Here is a 25681-nt window from a genome sequence, read left to right on the forward strand (position 1 = left end):
GCTTTTAAACAGGGTAAAAATGAAACCAGATTAATGACTTACTGCAAGTCTTAGCTTCACTGGACACTGCCAGCCCAGCCTTGGGCTTCTTAAAACACAAAGTGGCTCATCTACAATAGTCAACCTCAAATTTTATCTTAGTTCCATTTGGAAGGATCACTCCCTTTATGATCAAAGGTAGTCATGTATGATTTTCCTTGGGGAGTGATTTGAATCTTCAGACTCTCCCTGTCACTACGAACAGTATATTAACATGAACTGTCTTGAATAAGGACATGCGTTTGAGCTCCTTATTGTACTCACATGGAATAACGAAGACATGCAATTCACAATCACTAGTTTTTCTGTTGCACAAAGTTTGAAATTGTCATTGATGTTAATATGTACAAAAAGTATAAATATGCTTCCACTTTGAATTTTAGTCCCATGCCATCTGGCGGTGAGGATGAAGGAAGTAAAAGCACAATGATGAGCAAAAGTATCAGTCTTTTGTGTCTACTGTTGTAGTGGTTTGGGTGTGAAAGAAGTGAAAGAAAATGGAGGATTGATTGTGTGTGTGTGTGTGTGTGTGTGTGTAATATTCTAGATTGTTTAGTTCCTCCAATGGACACTGATGACTGATGACTTAGCAGCTGCAAAGCCAGTCACCAGTGAAGAGATGAGATCAAAGAGCAGAGCAAGAGATAGGCCAATCACATATCAGTCAACAGGCAGAAGAAACCAAACCCACATAGGCCAGGTTCAAGAACCAGGGTCCTCGAGCACAGTTAGGATCAGAACCAACTAGAGTTGATGAAGAAGGAAGGAAACTAAGAAGCACATCTCTCTCTACTGGAAAGGCAGAGTTCTTTGTGGTAGCTTCTCATGAAGTTATGTGCCCTGCCCTGCCCCTAAACATCATGCTGCCTCTGATATTTAAGGGGTAACATTTGATAATATTTCATCAGCTTTTTATCTCCCCCCCACACACCTTTCCAGTTTTAATTCACGTTTCATGCAGTTTCATGTCCACTGTCCCCAGACAAGTCTGTGTTTTGGACAAACCAAGCTGTGCTAATATAAATGTCTGCAAATGATGTGTAATCAGGCATCTGGAAGATTTATGGCAGCTAAGACCAGAAAAAAACTTTACCTCTTCCCTTTCTCTCCTTGGAAATTGATGCCGTTTCATTCTTCCACCTAAACCAGGGGTGCCCAACCTTTTTGGTGTCTCTGGGCCACACTGGAAGAAGAAGAGCGGTCTTGGGCCATGCATTAAATACACAAACACTAATGAAAACTAATGAGCAAAAAAGGTTTTAAGTAAAGTTACAATTTTATGTTAGGCTGCATTCTTAGCCATCCTGGGCTGCATGCAGCCCATGGGCCGCAGGTTGGACACCACACTTTTTCTCCCAAACTTTCTATGCTCCCAAAGCCAAGATAATACTTTTAGGTACCAAAGCTGTTTTTTTCTTTTCTTTTTTGACTCAGCCTCCCACTTTGTCTTCTAAACATGTCTGCCAATTTTTGTTTCTGAATGGACTTTGAATTCATGTTTTCCTTTTCTCCCTCACAATCACTACCTAGATGCTGAACACATAAAATCTGGATTATTTTAATGGTGTCCTAACTGAGTGTGCTGGTCCCAGCCTTTCCTCCCCCTGGTCTACTTTCCACACATCATCCTGTAGATCTGGGATCCCGAGAGGTCTCACCACCTGTAACACTAAGTCTAAACCCTTCCCCTAACACTCAGTCTTGGGCTATATTCTTATCCAACCAACATCTCCCACCTACCCCTTCATACCACTCATTTCCTTACTTCCAGTCCTGTCACTTTTAATCCATTTTCTTTGCTGAAAATGTCTCTTTCCTCTCCAACTATCTAAATGCTACTTACCCTTCCGAGTTCACATCAAATTATCTCCATTAAGTATCCTCTGAAAAATTTGGTCTCTTTAAATTCCATATCCCTAATTGTCAATGCCTCTCATTTAGGTATGTAGAAAATGATGTAACAGTTTGTGTTATTTAATGCTTGTTTTATAAGTTCAAGTTTCCTCTTTCAACTGCTTTTGAGAGCAATGACTTCAGGATATATTTCTCCTGTATTAAGCTTTCTCCCCTGAAGGGGCATGAAATGGCACAATAGTGGATGTTTAATATATATTTATAAAATTTTGTCAGAAACATGGATAAAAGAAAAAATTACATTGGGAATGACTGTTGGAAAGTCACCTTGGGATTTGGACAGGTTTAGATACTTTATACCCAAGAATTAATATAAAGACCCTGGGAATGAAATATCCTGCCCCCGCTGACCTTTCGGCCGGCAGCAGCGCTGGCACATTACACTGTTTTTTGGCCCTCCGACCACAGTTCTGGGCTGCTTAATTGGCCTGCATTCCAACTACATCACTGGAATGTAAGACATCACCTACACATTTAAATAAGTAGTTAACTCTGACCCCTTGCTTTACCAGTAGAACAGAGATTTCCAAATAATGAGAACCCCGCAGCTCTGCCATGTCCTTTGCGCCTTGGGGAAGGTTCTGTTGTGATCTCCTCACATCTCCGTGTTGAATTCACTTTCTCTTCCCCTAAAAATGACACTAAAACAAGACAGCAGGAAAATCAGAATCCATTGCAAATGGAAGGGCCAAGTAAATTCGATTGTAAACTGGATAAGTTTTCTTTCTAAACAACTTGCATACATTGTACCTTCAGTTAAACAAAATAATTGGATTTTCATTAAGCACCAAAGAGGCAGAGAGCTTGGGTGAAGCGGCTGCTAGCTCTGATCCAGTCAATGGTCGGATGATCTAATTAGTAAGCCTGACAACACAAGTAGAAAATATACCCAGAAGATGGAAATTCACTAAATAACAATGAGTGAAAATTCTCTTCAATTAGATATACCATGTCCCATCTTCAGAGACTGTAGCAAAATTGTTTGAGGCATGGAAACCATGTAAATTTTGCAAAATCATAAAGGAAAGTTGATTTTATAAACCCCACTAGAACTGGGATCATGGAAAACTGAACTGAACATGCATTATCTACATGCACTAGTAGAATCCAGGAGTCTATTTTCCAGAACCCAACAGTCAATTTTGAATAAGAGCATCTCATTTTTGTCAGTTTCTTAGCATACATGGTTTAAAATTTTGGTAATCAAACCATAATGGGTTGAAAATACCAAGTTAACCCATCAAATCTATGTGTAAACAAGATTAGCATTTAATAATGTGCTGACTAATCTCAGTCACCCTTAAACATATTATTTTCAGATTTGACTTAAATAGCTAAATTACCACTTTATCTTTTTTTTTTTCTGTCCAAGCCAATCTCTTCCCTCCCTTTCTTTTACTTACAGTACCATCTTTTCTTCTGGCTCAATATTATCAAACCCAGCCACAAATGTAATTAAGCTGTCTTGATGCCAAAATCTCTGCTCCTGGAGAAATGCCTCATGCAACTCATCTAGGTAAGTGAATTAAAAGAGCATCCAGGCAGGTATCTGGTGAATGTCTCAGTTCATCCTTGCATAATAAACGATCTTCTCCTGCTCATTCATTTGTCAATCACAGTAACTAAGGATTATTATTTGCTGAATGTACGTGACACCAGCAATTTGCAAAGTCTGTTGGCAAGAAAATCAGGTTACAATGACAGAGTGAGAAATTAAGCAGAAGCCTGATGTAATTAGCTTCAACAATCAGTGCTCTAATTTCTGATTTATTGTTTCCTGTTTTCCTGCTGCACTCCACTCTGTGTATACTGTATGTGCTTCATATAGGCCAAACAATTGCCTTATCAGTCCTGGCAAAGCGAGAGGTCACAGTTAACAATATTTATTTAAACATGCAGGATGCTTCCCGCTGCAATTAGGAAATAACTATTACTAATAGGTCCTTGGCACTACTTCCTCATTTATATAATTTTGGGGTGGAAAAACAGAAACAAGAAAGAATTAGGATTCATTTCTTACATATGCACAAGAATTGATTTAGCTCTCCCTCTAGGAGAATTTTTCTTACTCTCAAAAGGTCTATGATTCTAAATGAGCCAAACAAATCATTATGGTTACAGCTGAATATCCATAAAAATATGGGAAAAGTATCCTTCCTGATAAATAGCAGAGTTTTATTTTCAAAGCCACCTTAAAAGATGCTCCCCCGCCCCACACACACACCTTGGAATAGTCTATACAGACTTCCCTTGCTTTCCATCATTCAACAACAAACATATAATGATGTTAGTCAGGATTTTTTTCAATATGAAGAAAGCATTTTTTAAAATTGCATGTAGGATACATTTTGAAGACAATAGCTATGAGCATTTTTAAATTCTAAATGAATTTTGAAACCTCTGAAATAACAAACTCTTAACAAGATAAAAATGCCACTATACTTAACCCAAAATAATGTTAATGTTTCTGAAAAGATGAATATAACTCAATTCAGGGAATATTCAAATGAAATTTGCATCACTGGACATATAAAGCAGTAGTTTATAGATCCTTTTGAAAAATAAAAAAACTGGTATGATAAAATAAATATTTTTGTTTTTATTCTTTTAATTTCAAGATGTTACCTACGAAACTCTTCCAAAGCACTACATGCCTATCATAAGAAAAGTAGGACATACTTACAAGGCCTTCAGAGAATCCTCAGAAGCTAGACAGACTGCACAGTGATGTGGGAATTAGATGACACATTCAAGTCCAGTGTCAGGAGACCTGGGTTTTTTTCCAGGACACTTTTCTCATTAACTAGTGCTCTTGTGCAATTCATCTGACCTCGCTAGATCTCATTTTTCTTATAAATAAGTTTCTTATAAATAAGAAGTTTGGACTTGAACTTTTAATCATTTTTATAGTAAAAATTAGTATCTATCAATCACTTTGTTCCATGTCAGGAACTATGCTAAATATTTTACATGCTCCATTTTTTGCTATTAATACAAATAAATTAAAAACAATTAAAATTTAAATTAAAATATAAAACATCATAATGAATGAAAGAGGGACATTATATACAATTCACTGTTGACAGTTCTTTTGTTTCAAGTTGATATATACTCCATGTGTTTTAATTCTTCCAATAGTCTATGAAATAAGAACTCACTATCTCTACTTACAGATGAGGAAACTGGGTTTTCGACATTCTATAACTTACTTGAGATTATTCAGCTGGAATGACTTAGGGATCATTCTAAACCAGGTTAACCTGTGCCCATAACCCAAGTATTTAGCCTTTTTGTTCTACAGCCTTACATCTTAAGGTCATAACATATTAAGATTCTAAACAAAAATACATACAGATTTATGAGGATGACCACAATAGTATATCTTAAACCAAAATGTAGAAGTCCACAAAGTCCTACTGATATAAAGTGGAATATTTAATGTGTGATTATCCAATTGTATTTGTATCTAATAATGCTTTCATGAAATTAAAAATAAACAATTCCAAACAAATATCATTAAATCAATCACTAAGTAGTTGCTGAGTACCTACTATTTTCTCAATTTAGGATTCCATTGCATGGGAGGATAGAGACGTTTAAAGTGCACCCTCTTCTCCCAAGAGATCCATAATCCATTTGGGGGTTATACTCCATATTGTACATTAATCTATGATAACATTTGAGGTATGCACAATAAATGTTGAAGGAATTCAGCTGAAATTTTTCAAATATCAGAGCTAGAGCAGTCAGGGAACATTTTTCATGGATGAGATAAATAAAAATAATCTGAATTAATGGAAGGGGGAAAGAAGAGCTTTATTGGCAAAGAAAATAGCTAGAAGGTATTGGTCAAGAAAGTAAATAAGGACAGCAATGTTTAAGAAAGTCTAGTCTAATAGTATTCGGATAGAAACAGAAGAGAGTATGTGTGTGTGTGTGTGTGTGTGTGTGTGTGTTTTTAAAGGGGAAAATAGGGGCCTTATATTCAAAGGGGTTTTTTAGGCATCACTGAAAGGTCCACCTGTAATGGTTAAAATCTGAAATGCAAAAATGCCAGCAGGAAAAGAGAGGAAAGACACATGTAAAAAATATTTTCAAAGTAAATTTTCATTTATTCACTCAATCATTTATTCATGTGATTAACCTTGACTGTAACCTTGTATCCAGGAACTATGCTTCTTCCAAGGACATAAGGATGGTAAAGAAAAATACCTGCTCTCAAGGAGCTTATAGTTACTGAGGAAAATGAAGAGGCAGACACATAAACAAGTAACTATAATAGAGTATAATATGGTGATCCCCAAATAATAAGAGTCCAACAGTATTAGAAAAGCACCTATAAGGATCTCCTGATCAAGGCTGACCTTCAAAGAGAATGTCTTGAGGGGGATTCCAGAGACAAGTCTTAAGACATAAATAGTTAGTATCCAAGTGAATAACTAAAGTAAGAATATTTCAAAGCACAAGACATTATGCTCAGAAGAGAGATATACTACTCTATGTTTGGGGTTCTGAAAGAAATTTGAAATAACTGAAGTATAGAGTGCTAGAGTATGAAATGGGAAAGATAACACTAGAGGGGAATATGTACACCTTTTATTTCCTTTTCTTGTCTTATTGCATAAGCTAGAACTTCCAATATCATGTTGAAAAAGAATGGTTATAGGGGACATCCGTTCTTGCCTTGTTCCCAATCTTAGTGTGAAAGCTTCAACCTTCTCACCATTAAGTATCTTAGCTATAGTTTCTTTTTTTGTAGATATTCTTTATCAAGTTGGGGAAGTTCCCCTTCTATTTCTAGCTTACTGAGAGTTTTTATCATAAATCGATGTTAGAGTTTGTCAAATACTTTTTCTTCACCCATTCATATAATCACGTGATTTTTCTTTCTTATCCTATTGATGTGATGGGTTATATCACAAGAGAAATTGATCTACAGTTTTCTTGTAATGTCTTTGTCTAGTTTGGTTATTAGGGTGATGATGGCATCATGAGTTAGGAAGTATTCTCTGTTTCTATCCTCTGAAAGAGATGGTAGAGAATTGGAATAATTTACTCCTCAAATGTTTGGTAAAATTCAAAACTGAATCCATCTGGGCCTGGTGCTTTTTGTTGTAATTATTAACTTAAATTCTTTAATAGATATAGGCTTATTCAGATTTTCTATTTTTTCTTGCATGAGTTTTGGCATTTTGTGTCTTTCAAGGAATTGGTCCGTTTCATCAAGGTTAGGAGTTTGTAGGCACATGGTTATTCATAGTATTCCATGATTCTCTGTTTAATGCTCAAAGGATCTGTAATGATGTCCCTTCTTTCATTTCATATTAGTAGACTGTATCCTCTCTCTATTTTTCTTAGTTAGCCTGGCTAGAGGCTTATGAACTGTATTGATTTTTTTCAATGAACTAGTCTTTGGTTTTGTTAATTTTCCCCATTGATTTCCTGTTTATTAATTTCATTGATTTCTGCTTGTTTTTTCTTTTCTTTTTCTTACTTTGGATTTAATTTGCTCTTCTTTCTCTAATTTCCTAAAGTGGAAACTTAGATATTATTAATTTTAGATCTTTCTTCTTTTCTAATATATGTATTCAATGCTATATATTTCCCTTTAAGAACTATTTTTGTACAAATTTTGATAAATCATGTTTTCACTTTCATTTAGTTCCAAATATTTGAAAATTCATCTTGAGATTTCTTCTTGTCTACTACTACTTCTTCTTGTCTACTTCATGTCCAGTCTACTAATAATCCCATTAAAGGCATTCTTCATTTCTGGTACTGTACTTATTCTTTTCTTTAATCTCTAGCATTTCTCTTTGGTTCTTTCTTAGGATTTCCACCTCTGTGCTTACATTGCCCATCCGTTTTTGCATGCTGTTTACTTTATCCATTAAAGCCCTTAGCATATTAATCATAGTTGCTTTAAATTTCTGATCTGATAATTCCAACATCCCTGTCACGTCTGGTTCTGATGTTTGCTCTATTTTTTCAAATCGTGAGTGGGTGGGGTGCTTTTTGGTATGCCTTCTAATTTGTTCTTGATGGCCAGACATGATGCACTGGGTAAAAGAAATTTGTGTAAGTGGGCCTTTAGTAATGTGGTGGTAAGATATAGGGTGGGGAGGAAATGACTAAGACTAAGATTAGGTCTTAGTCTTTTAGTAAGCCTATGCTTCTGGCCTATGAACTTCACAAGTACTTTTTAGTTTTTTCTCTCCCCTCTTTGGTGAGAAAAGATGGCTAGAGTAGCTTGGGACTAGATATTTCCCTTCTATTGTATGGAAAGCTAGAGCTAACTGGAGTTCAGTTTTCCCTTTCCCTAAATCAGTTAGGCTCTGATAATAACCTGGTTCCCATGCCAATACACACACATGAGTCTCTGTCCCAGTAAGCTGTGGCTCCCTATATTTGCCTGTCTGTCTTTCTAATTTTGAAGGCCTTAATTTTCCCTGTATCCTCATCTATCTTTTTGTATCCTAGAAGAGTTGTTGACTTTTCAATCTGTTTATTTTTTTATTCATTAGAATGTAGTGACGACATCTCACCTCTTTCCCTGCTGAACGAGAAGCGGAAAGTCTATTTTTTTGTGGGTGATTGAATAAACATTGGTGTCATTTATAAAAACAATATTTATTCTTAGTAGATTATTGATGAAGTTTATATAGGCACAGCTGTGACATAAACCTATATGTGGTCCATACAAAGCTGTACTGTAAAAGGCATGCATCCATTAATTCTTTCATTTACTCCACAAACATTTACTGAGTGCAATATTGGCACTGTGCTAAGTGTTAAAAAGTGATGAACAAATTAGACAAATCTTTGTTCTCATGGAAGAGACACTGGAATTCAAGATGTCAGTCAGGAGGTAAAAGGCTCTATGAATGATGGCTGGTTGAGATTGAGCTGCTTGGGTATCATCTTCAAGAATAGCAAGATAAGACAAGTGGACAACATCCAGGTTAGAGTGTTGAAGGAAGACATCTAGCGCAGTGTAGTTCTGGGTTACAGACTTAAACATTTCACAGAAAATGACCGTGTTTACAAGTATGGTGGCTTATGAGAAACTGAATTGAAAAATTCTTTGATTTCTTTAAAACTCACTATTGCCTTGAGCTGATGAAGAAAGCCATAAATGTGAAGGGCTAGAACTTGGGAACAGTGAAGTTTGGTGGACTGCTGCTTTTCTTTGACATTGGTGACCAGCTGGTCTTTGAGATACCCCTCAGCAAAACATGTCTCAGTGCACCACAGGCACTGAATAGTGACACGGAAGTTCCATCAGAATGCTGATGCCAAGGTCTCTCTCATGTGAGTGAAATTCTATGTGCCTCCTACCCCAGAGGATGGAGTATACCTGGTTGAGACGTCTGCCCAGTACGTGCTGTCTGAGGTGGACATAATCAGGCCACTGGAGATGCGTCTTTCCAGGAGCTGCATTGTGTGACTTCCCTTGGGTTTTGGAACATTTGTATCTACCCCACTTTTCACACCTGCATGGCAAGATCTTTTACTACAAGATGCCTTACACCCTGGTACCTAATCTCTTTTTGCTGCCCCACAAAGACTGGCACCAAGATTTTTTGTGTGTGTGATCAGCCTGGATCCCCCAATCAATCAAGCAGAGACAAACCTTTTACCACTTCCTAAGCTTCCTTTTCTCCAAGGATGAGCACATTTTCTTGACTGCCAATATGAACAAGGAAGAGACGGAGAAATACTTTGAAAGGCACTCAATAAGAACATGTCAGAATACCAAGAAAAGATGGTTGACCAGGCCATGAAAGCACTAGTGGACCATAAGACCACAGTCCCAGGTAACTTCCTATACACTCAGGGGCCTGTGGTGTCACCTGCTCCTACATGGTAAGCTCAGGACTGCTATACCTGCTGAAGCAGGGCTTCATCTGGGTTCACAAGCCACCCATGCACATCTGCTTCAATGAGATCTCCTTCATCAGCTTTGCCTGTGGACCACCACCACGTGCTCCTTTGACTTTCAAACTGAGACCAAGACACCCAGCATATCTTCAGCAGCATTGGGACAGGGAGTATGGGAAACTGATTTTGACAATGCAAAAAAGCTCAACATCGAAAACTGAATGTTGAAAAAGAGGAGGAACCCAAACTACAATAAGTAGGTATCTGCCTCTGATGAAGGTAGGCAGGATGCCTACTTGGAGCTGAGAAAGGACACCTACTGAGAGAATTCCACCACCAACAATAATGGCAAGCCACTCAGCTCAGGTGAAGAAAAGGAAAATGGCAGAGAAGTTTGACAGCAATGTTCTGCCAGCTCCTTGAGTAATGAGGATGACAGTGATTGGTACGAGGAGAAGAGGAAACAGCTCAAAAAGACCAGATGTCCAAGGATCACAAGGGTCACAAGAAGCATGGAGGTGGAGAAAGGCAAAGATCCCAATGCCCCCAGGAAAGCATGTCTGTGTAGATACTGTGGCTCAATGCTGGCTGAGAGAAGATCAAGTCAGACCATCCTGGCATCAGTACCACAGATCTTTACAAGAAGGCAGACAAGATCTGGAAGGGAATGTCCCATGAGAATGAATAGAAGTGGGATGGTAAGGGTGAGGATACCAGAAGGAAATATGAAAAAGCCATAAAATAATATAAAGGGGGCCAGGGTGAGTGTTCTAAGAGGGACAAATCAAAGAAAAAGAAAATAAATATAAAGATGAAAAAGAAATCAATCCCCCCTAGGGGTTCATTATCCGAATCATTCTCAAGGCAGCTAAGTGAGAGTTCAAGAGGATAGTTTGTGTCCTGCAATGATAGTTCTTCAGGAAAGAACAAGAGCCAAAAGAAGAGAAGGCCCAGGAAGGACTCTGAAGAAGAGGAACTAGCTAGCCAGTAACCACCCAGCACAGAAGACTGGGTGTCAGGATCCCATGGATGGACAAAAGGAGATTTTTCTCTCCTTGAACTTGCCCTATCATACCTTCTGTCTCTCCATCTATAGTTTGGTACCAGTTTCTTTTCATGTTAAATTCCTTGGATTCTGTGCCATCTAAACAAGCTCACCTGGTGCTATGCACTTGACTGTGATAACAGGAGAGGTATCCTACTCTGCTACTTCACGTGGACGATTGTATAACTTGAAAGAGATTGGGTGGGAGGCAGGGTATGGCAGGATCCAAATCCTTCTGCTTTCCCAGCTTTAAAGATATAGCTGCTGCTTGTCCTGTTCAAGTTGCTGCAGCATGAGTTATATAAGCTCAGGCCTGCAGCTTCCAACCAGGGCCTATTTCTACTCTTATTTTGTGGTTCTGGTCTGTAAAAATCAACATTTAATAAAGGGAAGTGACTTTTGGTAGGGAGGAGAAGGAAGGAGAGATCAATTTTGCCAAATGTTACTGACTGGTAGAGAAAGATGATGGCAGATAATGGCAAAATGAAGGTGAATAACCAGTCCTTGGAGCTTGGACAAGTGGAGGTCCTTGACAAAAAGCAGCTTTGAGTTGACACATCTATGGATTTAAAATCAAGCTCCACCACTGAATAGCTTATGACTGTGGGCAAGAAACTTAAATCTTCTGAGCCTCAAATTTTTTGTCTTGGCAATTGTAGGTTATAGTGCCTACAGCGAGGCTGGTTGGATAATTAACAAAAGAAAAGATCTTGGCATAACAATAAATAAATGGTTTTTCTTGCTGTTCTTCTTTCCCAAGTAAAAAAAAAAAGAGGAAAATATTGCCAATTCACCAGATTATTAAAGCCAAGTAAAGTCTATATATTGAAATCTTAAAAATAGATTCCTAAATTTTTGAAACTACTCTTCAACTCACAAATTTAAGACAGCAAAGTTTGCAGTTTGTAATGGGAAGAGTCATAAATTACTAAATAGTCACATAATAGTGAATGATTTTAATAAATGCTATAAATTTCTATCACAAAGGAAATAACTAAAACATGTTACACTGAGAACTATTTTTTTAATAAAAGCATATTTATGCTTTGAAAAGCAATGAAAAAAGAGATCATGACAATGGGAATATTAATAAAGTTAAAGGCATTTTAATTTAAATTTAAATGGTAATGATGTCCCAGTAGAAATGAATATATTATGCTTTTTAGACTGAGGGAACAAAATCATGCAGAATCTCTGGCAAAAGTAACATCATATAAATATCTTCAGATAAATGAAATTCCCTAATTTTATTGTAGTCAGATTTGTTCATCTTTTCCTAGTCAGTGCATTTTGTGTCCTATTAAAATATTTTTCTTACCTAGGCATTCATTCATTTATTCAACAACGTTACTTCAGTACCCCTCTGAGTCCAAAATAAGATACAAAAATAAACAGGATAAATCACAGTTCCTAAAGAACTTTTTGTACAACATGGGAGGATAAGGTGTGGAAAAGACACAGCACAGACAAGTAAATAAACATTAATAAACAGTGTGATAAGTGTTTTAACACAGATATATATGCTAGGACAGCAAAAAAGAAAGGTTAATTCACACTGCTAGGGGGCAGGGTTTATTTTAGAATTTAAAAAATATATTTAGAAGGCACCAAAAGACTGCAAATAGTCTTTTGACTTATGACTGGTTATACCTAAGTTTATGTCTGGCTTTATTAGCTATGTAAATTCAGGTAATTATTAACCAGTCTGAGCTTCAGTTTCCCCAACAATGAAATAGGCAAAATAATGCCTGCCTGACTGATGGTATTTTGTTAAGTAATTTTGCACCTCTGTTCTTAAAAAACCGGCTTGTCATTTTCTATTCTGTGTGTGTGTGTGACGCCAGGATTTTGGTATCAAAATTAGGTTGGCTTTATAAAACTGCATGGAAAACATTTTCTCCACCTTTTCTTATTCTTTGAAGAATGTACTAATATTGGTGTTATATCTTTCTTAAACGCTTGGTAAAACTCACCAGTGAACACATCTAGTCTGGAAATATTTTTGTGAAGAAGTTTTTAATTATCAACTCACTTTCTATATTGAACTATTCAGATTTTTAAAAATTTGTTTCAGTGTTGATAGGTATGTTTCTAGGAAGTATCCCATTTCATTCAAATTTTAAAATTTACTGCAATAAAAATGTTTGCAGTGTTCTCTTTCGATGATTATAATGTCTGTGGAATCTGTTGTGATCATTCTTTTTCCATTCCAACCTTAGGAATTCTTTTTTTCTTTCATCAGTCTAGGTGTTTATCAATTTTATTATTCTCTTCAAAGAGAAATTATTTCATAGGTTATTGTCCTTTTTATTATTTCTCACCTTCAACTTTCTTTGTGTTTAGTTTGTTGTTCACAATTTCTCAAGTATAGATATTTGAGATAATTTGTTACCAGTCTTTTTTCTTAATATATAAATTTAGAGCTTTAAATTTCTGTCTCACTTTCCTGCAAGGTATTTATATATTACATATTTATTACTATTGAGTTTTAAATATTTTCTAATTTCTATTAGTTTATTTTTGATTCATGTGTTATTTTAGAATTATATTGGGGACTGTATTGAAGATTTTCTTGTTAATCTGTATTTATTTTTGTAGTCAATTTTGGTAACTGTTACAAATACACTTGAAAAATATATATCTCCTGCAGTTATTGTGTACAGTATTCTATACATTTAATCAGATCAAGTAAGTTAATTGTGTTTATATCTTTATTGATTTTTCTTCCTATTCCATCAGTTACTGAAAGATATGTGTTAAAATTTCCAAATACAATTGTGGATATTCTGTTTGTCCTTTTAGTCATGTCACATTTTGCTTCGTGTATTTTCAAGCTACATATTAAGTGCATGCAAATTTAAAATTCTTAAGTCATCTTGCTGGATTGAACATTTTATCGTTACAAAATATCCTTCTTCTTCTCTAGTAATATTTCTTGCCTGAAATCAAGTTTGGTATTAGTTTTATATGCCAGATTTCTTTTGGTTAGTTTGCATTTTGTGTGATTTTCCATCCTTTTACTTTCAACCCTCTTTTATCCTGATATTCAAGCTGTATCTTTTGTAAGTAGCACATAATTGGGCTTTTTTAAGGAGTCTATAACCTTTCTTTTATAATTAGAATCTTTATTATATTTATATTTAATATAATTCTGATATATTGAGGTTTAAATCCTCTGCCTTACTATTTGCTTCTATTCTCCACCCTACCTCTTACATTTCAGTTTACATCTTACTTTCTATATCATTAAGCAAATATTTTATACCATCTTTTTTCTCTGTTTCTTCTCAGTCACATATTACTAATTTAAGTGATTAATCCACAGCTTACAGCATGCCTCCTTGACTTACTAGAATATAATATAAATTAGTAACTTCATCATTTTCCAGATATCACAAGGACCTAAGAATAGTATAATCCCATTATTTCACATTTATCAGAAACTCTGATATAAAAATGAAAAACATGTTATAACTTAATGATGAAGTTTGGTTGAAAAATTTTTTAACCCTGAAATGCCTCGGGAATATCAAAGCAATATGAAGAAATCTTATCACAAAACTATTTAGAATCACTGCCCTATATGAAAGCACATTAAGTAGCTGGTCAGTTACCTTCTTTATCTATTACATTTTCTCAAGAAGCCTAATAAGGAGAAGGTTACAACAGTCTAGACTGAGTCACAAAGACATGAAATGCACAAGAAAGTTATATTCTAAACAAATACCATATTTGACAAGTGCCAGTGAATAGTGATGACTAAAAAGCCTGGCTTTTTAAATAGAAAACTGCCTCTTTAGCCTAATTGTAAAAGCTAATTTGTATTTTGACATGTTTGTCGAATAATAAACTAACAGAATAGTGGGCAATTCTAATTCTGCAAAGATTATCTCTGACAAACTTTCACAGATATCCTCCAGGTATTATTGGTAAGGATTATAAACCAAAGCTTTAGGGGATAAGAGCTTCAAAAGACCGTTCAGCAGGCTGTGGAATTTCAGGAGACATCTACGGTTGGTCATTGCCCCATGTCCTATTATTAAGTATCACTGTTGGGTAAAGCATCTCAGGCCAAAATAAACTTTATTACCTGATACAGCTGTGTACTAAATGTCATCATATTATTAAGCTATATTGGCTCCCAATTGCTGCCCAAATGATCATATGGACCTTAGATTTTATCAAGATACCAAAAATTATGTTCTGGCTTTTTCTATAAATTATCAACAATTGACTCAGTAATTACTGTACCATCATCTAGTCAGCTGCTCAAGTCAATATCCTTTTTTTCACACCCAGTAGGAGAGTAAATCCTACCTATTTAGTATCTCATCCCAGTGTGTCTCTATTTACCACCACTTAGTCAACTCCAGAACTATCCTTTACCATCCAGGTTCCAGTCAGCTCCTAAATGATCCCCGTACATCTATCAGTGCCTCTCCAACACACTCCCCTCCTTGCAGAGGGAAGACTGACTACATTCTTCTTTTGCTGCAAACCATTTGGTGGTCCACCAAATTCTTCAAGGCCATCTTTAATCTGGCAATACAATAGAGCCATCGAGAACTAGGGCCCTAGAGCCAGACTATGTGCTCCAATCCTGGCTCTAACCTCCCAGCTGTGATTTTAAGAGAAGTTACTTCATGTCTCTGGTTCTTGATTTCCCTTTCTGTAAAGTGATGAATGTAATAGTACCGTTAGTATGGTTGTAGGGATGAAAACAAACCATGCTTATAAAGCCCTTCGTCCAGCGGCTGGTCCACAGTGAACATTCCATAAAAATGAGTTGCTATTATGTCTCTAGTCCTGTGTTCTCTGCAGTTACAAGAAACTTCTGGCAGTTCTGTGAAGGTACATTTATGGAAAGAAATCTAAGTGAAAGACACCACTTGGCTTTTTTAAGTGTACTGAGATCCACATATTGTTGCCAAAATAGGCACGTGCTGATTTTTGCAGGGGTTGTTTAAGAGGGCAGAGTAACTACAAGATGTTACCGCTAATTTGCTGCCAGCGAATGTGTGGTACAAACCAGAATTTCAGTCTGACCCTTGATTTTATAATTTAATACCAATATTACTTACATTATTAGTTTTACTGGTAAATCAGGAGCAAGTTGTTGGAGTCCAGCTGTGACCTCAGGGCAAGAACTTTCTGCCTGCTGTCACCTTCTGACAGTTTGGGCTGTTAATTACCTCAATCAACTAGAACACAAGCACCTCTCTGTCTGCCAGCTGGCAGACTCAGCTTCAGAAACTGGCAGCTTGGGAAGATTTAAAACCTGTAAAAAGGGCTGCTATGTAAACAGTTTATTGTATAATATTCGATGACCACAGTAGACCCGCACCAGTAATCAAAGGGAGGTTCTGCTATTGTGGCTTGGTCGGTTAGCAAAGAAGAAAGTTAAAAACAGCTTTGGTTTGTATCTTTTCTGTCCAGAAGAATGAACTAGGAATTTCAGTTCTGGAGGCATTATGTTTGTGTCTGGGAAGAAAGTCAGTCATTTAGTTCTGCTGAAATAAGTGTGGATTCCAGCAAAAAGAAAAAGATAAGAAGTCGTGTTTACTTTGCAGAAATCACAAAATAGGCAGAAAAGCTTGAAGCTCTCTACTGCTCAAGGACGGGGTACAGGCATTCACTCTAAAGGGGAGTCTATACCTGTAAGCATGTGTGTAAACTGTGCGGGGGCTGACTTATGCTTCCTGATCATGCTTGCTACTATGTTCTGACCAAAACAACTGTCCTGACAATGACATTTTAATTGAATTTATTGGGATGACATGGGTTAATAAAGTTACACAGGTTTCGGGGGAACCATTCTATAACACATCATCTGTATATTGTATTGTGCGTTCACCACCCCAAGGCAAGTCTCCTACCTCCCCCCACCCGGCTTTCCCTCTGGTAATCACCATGCTGTTATCTGTCAGAGGTTTTTTGTTGTTGTTAATTCCTTCACTTTTTTCACCCAATCCCCCACCCCCTCTCCTCTGACGTCTGTTCTCTGTAACTGTGAGTCAGTTTCTATTAAAATACATTTTTTGAAACCATGCTCAAACTTTTGAGATTGTTGAGATGTGAGATTTCACAATCTTCTTTCCAAATTCCATAGAAAAAAATGTAAATGTTAACTTAAATAGACTATTAAATGATAAATCAAAATCCTAAATGATCATTCTTCAGATTCTATTTGAACATTAAAACCCAGACATCTGGCCTTTTTTTATTTAATGGCTTATTTCATAAGAAGTGGCTTAAGTTTCAAACATGATCAAAATCTAAATTATTTATTTGTTTTAGAGGAATAAAAACCGACATAAAATACTGTGATAAAATAGCACTGAGTAATTTTCAGCGAAAAAAAATTAGCGTGCATCTGCCTTTGATTCATTTCTTTGAGGCATTTCTTCACAAATCTTTCTAGAATAAACAGTAGCCTTCTTGATATTTTCCGTAGGCTCTCTTTTCATACAAATTATTAGGCCCAGTTAAAATTAAGTATTTTTATTCAGGTGCACACACAACTGTACACACACATATCCTATATAAGAACAACTCCTACAGGATATAATCTTCGCCTTGCCTTCCAAAGAAACAAAACTTACATCCATTTCCCCCTCATTCTTTGAAACCAAAACACCTTTCACTACTGTTGACAGTAGCACATATTATTTGCTTCGTATATGCCACACAAAGTGAGAAGCACTTTAAGGGTATTATTTCTCATTTATTCTTTGCAACGGCCTTCTGAGGTGGGTTATAAGATTGCCTTCACTCTACAAATAAAGGCTGTATCACTTGCTCAAAGTCATACAGCCTACAAACGTTAAAACGGAGATTCAGCAGGAAATGTTTGACTCCTGTCTCTAGACTCAATCACTCTGCTACACCACCTTCCAGTCCTCAGCACCTTCTTGAAATTCTTCCTTGAAAGATAATCACATCTCTGCTTTCTTGGCTCTCCTCCCTCCCTCCCTGGGCCAGAACTCCATTAGCTTTTATTTTTCCTCTACTATGGAGGATTTCCCCTATTTCTAGGGCTTCTTCCCATCCACTGTTATTTATGTCAGTAGCTTTGACTTTTACGACTATTCATGTGGCTCCAAAATCATCAATTCTCCTGAGTCCCAGAACCCTTTATTTGATTGTGGTTAAGCTCCCCTCTGAAGCAAGCCTGCCCTTTCACTTGTAATTGCCCCCTAGTTAATGGCGTTACAGTCCACCCAGACTCAGGATCATCTTTCATCTCTTCATTCACCCCTCATTCAGGTGAAAAAAAACCTGAAGAATCCTACTTTCAAAAAAAAAAAAAGATCTTTTTTCCTTAAGCCCATAGCATGGCTAATTTGTGTCCTCATTATTACTCACTAAGGTAGTATTGCAGCAGCCTCCTAACTGCTTTCATTGCCTTTTGTCTCTATCCTCTCTAATCAGTCCCACATGAAACATCCCTTTAAACACAGAATAGTTCTTAGAATTACCCTCCTCAAAAACCTTCAATGGCTTCCCCATATACACAGACCAATATCCAAACTCCTCAGGTCAGTAAACCCCTGGGCTTACTTCTGGTTTTTCTTAATCCAGCTTAACTCCTGCTTCAATACTCGAAGATGCACACTCTACTATTTCCCGACCTTGCCTCCTCCTGAACACGCTTGTGTTGTTCTTTCTATGTGGGCTTATTTCTCTTTCATCTTAATCCCTCTGGATGTACCTCTGGTTTTCTCCTATGAACCTCCTTATGTTCTCCCCCAAAATGCATCCACCTCTTCATTTATGTAAGAAATATTTATTGAATATTTACCATGTACCTGACACTACACAAAGGTCTGGAGCCTTAAAAATAAAAGGCAGGGTCCCTTCCCTCAAAGAGTCTATAAAAATCTAATAAAGAAGACAAACAAGTAAATAAGTAATTACAATGACATATGGTTTTCATGAAAGACATAAACTACTAAAGCTCACTCAAAAATGTGCTATGAGAAGAAGGAGGAGGAGGAGATTGCTTCACTAGTGAATTCCACTGAACATTTAAGGAATAAACAATAATTATACACAAGTTCTCCCAAAAATTACAGATTCCGCCATTACACTGATATTAAAACCAGACAAAGATCTTACAAAAAAAAAACCCTAAAGATCAACATCTCTTCTTAATATAGATGCAAAATTCTAACATTTAAGCAAGTCAGTTCAAAAAACATATGACCAGTAGGGTTCATTTCAGAAATGTGAGGTTTGTTTCAACATTTAAAAATCAATAACTATACATTGTAACATTAATAGACTACAAAAAATTTTACCATCTTAGTAAATGGAGAAAAGTAATTTGACAAAATTCAAAGTCAGTGCATGATAGAAATTCCCAGGAATATAAATAAAAGGAAACTTCCCCAACTTGTCAACAAAAATCCTACTTCTAATATTATATTTAATGGTAAAAGAACAAATGTTTCCCCCGTGAATGCAGGGATCAAGAAAAGGATGTCTAATCTCAGAACCTCTGATCAATATGGTATTGAGGAACTTAGCTAGTACAATAATGTAAAATAAATAAATAAATAAATAAATAAATAACAATTTGGAAAGGAAGAAATAATTGCATCCTCACTTCCACGTGACATGATTGTCAAGGTAGAAAATCCTAAGGAATCTACAAAAACATGACAAGTCACAAAAAGTAACTTTAGTAAAGTCACAATATATAAGATTCACATGCAAAATTCTATTGTATTTCTATTAGCATCTAACAATTGGAAACCTCAATTAAAAAATCAAATATCCCATCAAAAGCATAAAATATTTAGGAATAAATTTAACTAAATAAGTGAAAATCGGTACATTAATTATTTCAAAAATTGTTGAGAGAAATTAAATAAATGGAGAAATATAGTATGTTCTCAAATTAGAAAATTCACTATTGTAAGGAAATCCATTTTCTGTAAATTAATCAATGGATTTGTCATGATATCAGTCAAAATCCCAACAATCGTTTATATAAAAATCAACAGGCTGACTCAAAAATATATATATGGATATGCAAAGAAACTAAATAGACGAAACAATTTTTAAAAGGACAGCAAAACTGCATGACTTGCATTATCTGACTCCAAGAACTATCACAAAGCTAGAGTGGTGTTAGTGAAGAATGGAACTATGATAAACTTAAGGTAATTCAATGGGGGAGCGCATAGTCTTTCCAACAAATGGTGCTGGAATAAGTAGATATTTACATATGTAAAAATGAACGTCAACCTTTGTTTCATATCACATAGAAAAATAAACTCAAAATGGATTATGGACCTAACCATAAAAGATAAATCTATGAAACTTCTAAAAGAAAGCATAGAAGAAAATCTTTATGACTGAAGATTAGGTAAAGACTTCTTAGAAGACATAAAAATACAAAAAATATTAAAAAATTAATTGATAAAATGGATATAATCAATACCAAAAAATCTGCTCTTTGAAAGACACTATAAGGAAATGAAAATACAAGCCACAGATTAGGAGAAAATATCTGCACTACACATAACTTGCATCCAGAATATATAAAAAAATTCACAGTAAAATAAAAAGACAAGATTTAAAATGGCAGCTCACCAGAGAGGATAAGCGAATGACTAACAAACACATGAGAAGATGTTCAACATTATTATTTATCAGAGAGATAAAAATTAAAATCACAGTGAGATACTACTAAACACCCACTAGAGTGGCTAAAATTAAAAATGCTGATAATAATAAATGCTGACAAGAAGAATACTGAACACATGATACTCTCCTGTCTTTCTTGTATAAATGCAAAATGGTACAGCCACTTAAAAAAATTGGCATTTTCTTATAAAGTTAAACATATGCTTACCAGTGTCTCCTACGTGATCTCCATCCTCTTCCCATTCCAAGCATTGTCACCTCCAGATTCATTTTTCAACACCATAAATCCATTCATTTGTTAATTTATTCATTCACCAAGCATTTCAGACAAGATGATTTTTCTTATAAGTTTTATCAAGTACAAAATTTCTAATAAAAATTATTTCAGGTTTAAGCAATTATTTCTCAATCCCAAAACATCCAAAGCAAGTAACTCCTAATATCTTAAAACAACAGAAATTTGTTGCTTACCTTGGTGGTAGTCATTTGCAGTTTGAGGGGCATGTGGGGATGATTTTTCTCTATGCTGTCATTCAAAGATTCCTTATCTTCAATTTCTGTGGCTTTACCACATTTATGTTAACTCTACTGCATCACCTAGCTGAAAAACAAGCAGAGCTAACGCAGGAAATCACAAGACTGATTTTAGTTACCAGGTATATCAGGTGAAACCAGGTGAAAGTAACTATGGCTTCCACCTGCATTCTATGGACCGGAACTCAGAACTGTGGCCTCATCTCAAGGCAGCTCAGCTGGAGAAGGAAACCAGTGAGCACATACAATTGTCTCTGTGGCATTAACCATGAGAACATACCTAATTGTCTTCCTTTGGTACTTACATAGACACTTGACTGTTGAACATGGGTTTGCAATGCAGGACCCACTTATAGGTGGATTGTTTCCAATGTATCCGTGGGTTTCACAACCACAGACTCAACCAACCCAGGATGGAAAAGAGTATTTTCGCTTTCCCCCACTGCAGTTTCCTAACCACAGTCTCCCAAAGGCAGATTCCCAACTGCAGATGGAAAATCCTGTTTTCCATCCATGGTTGGTTGAATCTGCTGATGAAAAGTTTTCTACTGAGAGGCGATGGGCTCTCTTCAAGGGTCTACAGCGGTTTAGTTGCTTCAAGTGTTTTTGATCAAGGTGAGATATACATTATTAAACTTTCCTTGTCATTAAATCATAACTGAATTTAATAACAGATATTTTCTAGGCTGAAAACTTTCTGTAGTATCAAATATAATTATGGGAGGGCCTCGTTTTACTGTGATAATCAAAAAATGCTATATAAATGGCTCAATGAATGCAATGAAATTCAAACTTTTCCGTATTTGCATCCATGTTTCTAAATAAACTCAAAGAGAAATGTGTGCAGTATGTACAAGTCGTCATTTTTTTTTCTTTATTTCCACTTCTTACCTAGGACAAAAAGAAGTACATGTTAACTACCTCATTATATCATGAAGTAGTGGAAAAGAAGTGGATTATGAGGCAGGAATCCCAGGTTCTAGCTCTGGCTCCACCAGTATCCGTGGTCTTGACAGGCCAGTTCATCTCTCTGGATCTTCGTAAAGTGGAAGACAGAGACCAGATTACCTCCAAAGTACTTTCCATTTCTAATGTTCTCAAAGTCTTTATGTGGCCATCAACTCCAGTGGGTTTATTATTCAAGGACTGAATGTTTTGATAGCAGAACCTCAACTGGAATGAAAAAAACAGGAGGAAGGGAGGCAGAGAGAGACCAAACTGAACCAAAATGCCTGTTTACCTTAGGAATTATAATGTACAATTAATTCAATCCCAGGGAATATTGCAGTTATTTCTGTTCTTCCCACCAAAGGTTAATCTGGGCTCAGAAAGTCAGTAATCACTGCCACAATTATAATCTAATCACCATTTTTGACTTTTTGGATTATGAAACAGGTTCTAACAATCCAATAACTAAGACAATCAAATAAATAATAAAAATACTGAAATTTCCTGATTTGCATTTAAGTTGTAAGGAGTAACCACAAATAAGATGATTTAAGCCTGAGAAGTGGCCCCAGAAAGTAGAGAAATAGCAGAGAAATAGAAGCTTGCAAAGCTGTATTCCATCTCAGCCCTGCCCCCAATTATTTGTACAATGATGTTGGCAAGCCACTTATGATCTTTAGATTCCAGTTTCTTTATTAAAGAAAAGTTTGGGTCTATTGGTCTGTAAGATGTCTTACAATCACAGAGTTCCTTGAGTCTACAAAAAATGAGGTCCCAATTGAGGCATACAAATAATCATATAATACCTAAAGCCTGCCCCAGATAAATGCAGTACAAAGACTCATAAGCAATATTTCCCTCCAAGAATGCTTATCTTGGACCTACTGTCATTGTTATAAGATAAAGCAAACAGGTAAGTTTCATACTCTACTTAGATGTCACAGATCTCAAAATTTAAGGGTAGAATAATAGAAAAATAAGCAAATATGTAACTTAGATCAATGGAAAGGGAAGAAATTTGTCACATTTTTCTTGTCACTAAGTCAATGAAATGAGAGATGCAAATGCTCGTTGAGAAAAATAAGTTTCAGTTTCAAGCTTCAGCTTAAAACTGTCCAGGCTTCAGATAACAGATTTCTTCCAAAGAAAGCAGGAAAAGAATATGTACTGAATAATGGTTCAAAATAAAGTGAAACGTATTTTCCAGCAAAAGTTAATACTGCTCTTAGAACTTAAGGTTCAGGAGAATTTTTTAAAAAGAGAGATTTCATTTGTAGAAATATTCTCATAGCAGGAAACTTTTCTAGAACTACATTAAAATATCTCCTGAATATTACAGGAGTGCATAACTTTAATTTTGCTTTAAATTTATTTTGCTGATGGATCTCTCACACCAAACATCTTACTAGTCGAAGTGGTTCAATTGTATAATTTGGTACTTTTCATTCTCTTGATTATTACGTTAGATTATCTCTTTAGAACCAATGGATAATTTAGACTTTAAACTTGAGAGAACAATTCTGCTGTTAGGAAAACAAAGACATGTTTAACTACTCAAGTCTTAGACAATCATAAGAATTTAGATTCATAAAACCAAATAAATAGAAGTGGTTTTTGCCTTACTGACCACATGATGAGCACCAAGCTTCGTTTGCTTTAAACCAATATGGACTGTTGTTTTACATTTCCTCCCATATGTAACAAATAGAACAAGATATTTCTCAAACAGCCAGAAAGGAAATCAGACTCTTGTGAGGATTCTTATTAGGGGGACTTGCACACATGCACACAGCCTGTCTTGGAAATAAACAAAAACGTGTTCGTTCACACAGTTTCTACAGAAAATATGTTGTTAATCTTTGGGCAAATCATCGTAGGGACATGTGGAATTTGAAATCTTGAACAGGGTGGGCTCTTTAAACCATTTGTCATTTGTATATTAAAAACCTACAGTGAGTGTTTAAGGAAACAGGTTCTGGGTACATAAACAAGTTAAAAATATTTCGAAAATAATGACTTAGATGTCATTTTACATTCCCATTCACAGTAGATATCTAAAATAATAATTTAAAAATTTGCTTTGCTTTCTCTCTGTTTTTTTGTAACTTTCCACGAACTTATGTATCTCTAAACCATCAATACCGCTGTTCTCAATTCTTAAATAAATGTAAAAAGTTAAATATAAGAAAAAAGAGAAGCTAAAAGAGAAGATAGAAGAAATGAAAGAAAAAAGCTAGAAATTTAACATTTTAAAAATAATGATAAAACACATCCCTTTTAAATGTTATTGCTCAAGACTGTCAACATTGACGGTGGTTACAAAAGCTTCTAAGGCTTGAGTAAGTATTTTGAAAAACTACACACACTCTTTAATTCACTAACTATACCCAGAGGGAAACAAAATTCAACAGGGATTTTAAAGTTCTCTTGGATGTCATAGACATCCTGCACATTATATGTGTTCCAGAAGGAAGTACGTTTTCCAAAAATTTGCAAAAGGGAATGTTACTCCATTGACATTTCGAAGACTTTTGGAGATGTCATGATAGAGACTACGAGCAGGTTTCGTGGGACTTGCTTTTCTTCAACTAACGATGCTAATACTTTAATTCACAAGGTCAAAGAACAAGCTCCAGCCTTGTAAAGGCAGATGGTAACATTCCAATTCACAGTAAATAAACTGGAAACTAAACAAGGCTTGCATGTGTGGGCTATGCTGGTACATGTTTTACAACAACATGATCCCTAGGAAAAAAGTGTGTGTGTATGTTTATTGTTTATTACAAGTTGTACTGATATAAAAAATGTGTAGCATAATTATAATTAGTAATAACATCAAAAACCCTTTTTATCAAATTTTATATAGTCAATTTATTCTCACAGAAAGCTTTTGTTGATTTTTGCCAAACTCTTAAGTCCATAATCAATCTCTGGTTACAATGGATGAGTAAATGTAGTTCCCATGTGAAATTTGGTTAATATTTTCTTTTACTTTAACGAACAAGATGAAAGGGAAAACACTGGTGAAAAGCAGTGAAACTTCACTCATTATCAGTGACAGGAGCATTTTCTTTACTGACTCTCATGACAGTTTGCAAATACTAGAAGGAAATGGGTCATTCAGTTTTGCACTAGTCACAATGTAACAGCTACAGATAGACACGCTTATTCTGATCTGCAGTATTAACATTTCCACCCTTTTTTAAAGCCTAGACATCGATAAATGAAGAAAGCCCTGATTCTCAGCATTTGCTGAGAATTTCTTTGGTGGTTCTTCCACGATGCTGGAATGCAAGCTACTAACATGCATCCCTGAAGGTGGGTGGAGTTGGGAAGAAATGCACCAAAAACACACTGTTATATGGTATTTCCACAACGCTATGTAAATACAATAAAATTTACTACAATAGCCAAATGATCTATAGCACAAATGATAGGACCATGCTGTAAATTAATTAGAAAGCAATGGATTTTGACTGTTTATTACCTTTGTGTTAACATTTTATTTAATTCTATAATCTAATTTTTAATAATGGCTATAGTTAACCAGCTCACAAAATGTCTCAATACTGCAAAATCTGTTCTTGTAAACCAGTGTGAACTGGCTCCGGCGCACGGCTGCCTCCTGTTCATAATCTACCAGGGGCTTGAATCCTTGGCATTTCG

At 35.8% G+C, this 25681-nt stretch overlaps 1 pseudogene; it reads left to right on the forward strand.

The window, feature by feature from the left end:
* Window positions 1-8783: 8783 nt before the first annotated feature.
* LOC112312315 (FACT complex subunit SSRP1 pseudogene) lies at window positions 8784-10930 on the forward strand (annotated as a pseudogene).
* Window positions 10931-25681: the final 14751 nt, after the last annotated feature.

The sequence above is a fragment of the Desmodus rotundus genome, chromosome 9, assembly GCF_022682495.2.
Source record: "Desmodus rotundus isolate HL8 chromosome 9, HLdesRot8A.1, whole genome shotgun sequence".
Lineage (NCBI taxonomy): Eukaryota > Metazoa > Chordata > Mammalia > Chiroptera > Phyllostomidae > Desmodus > Desmodus rotundus.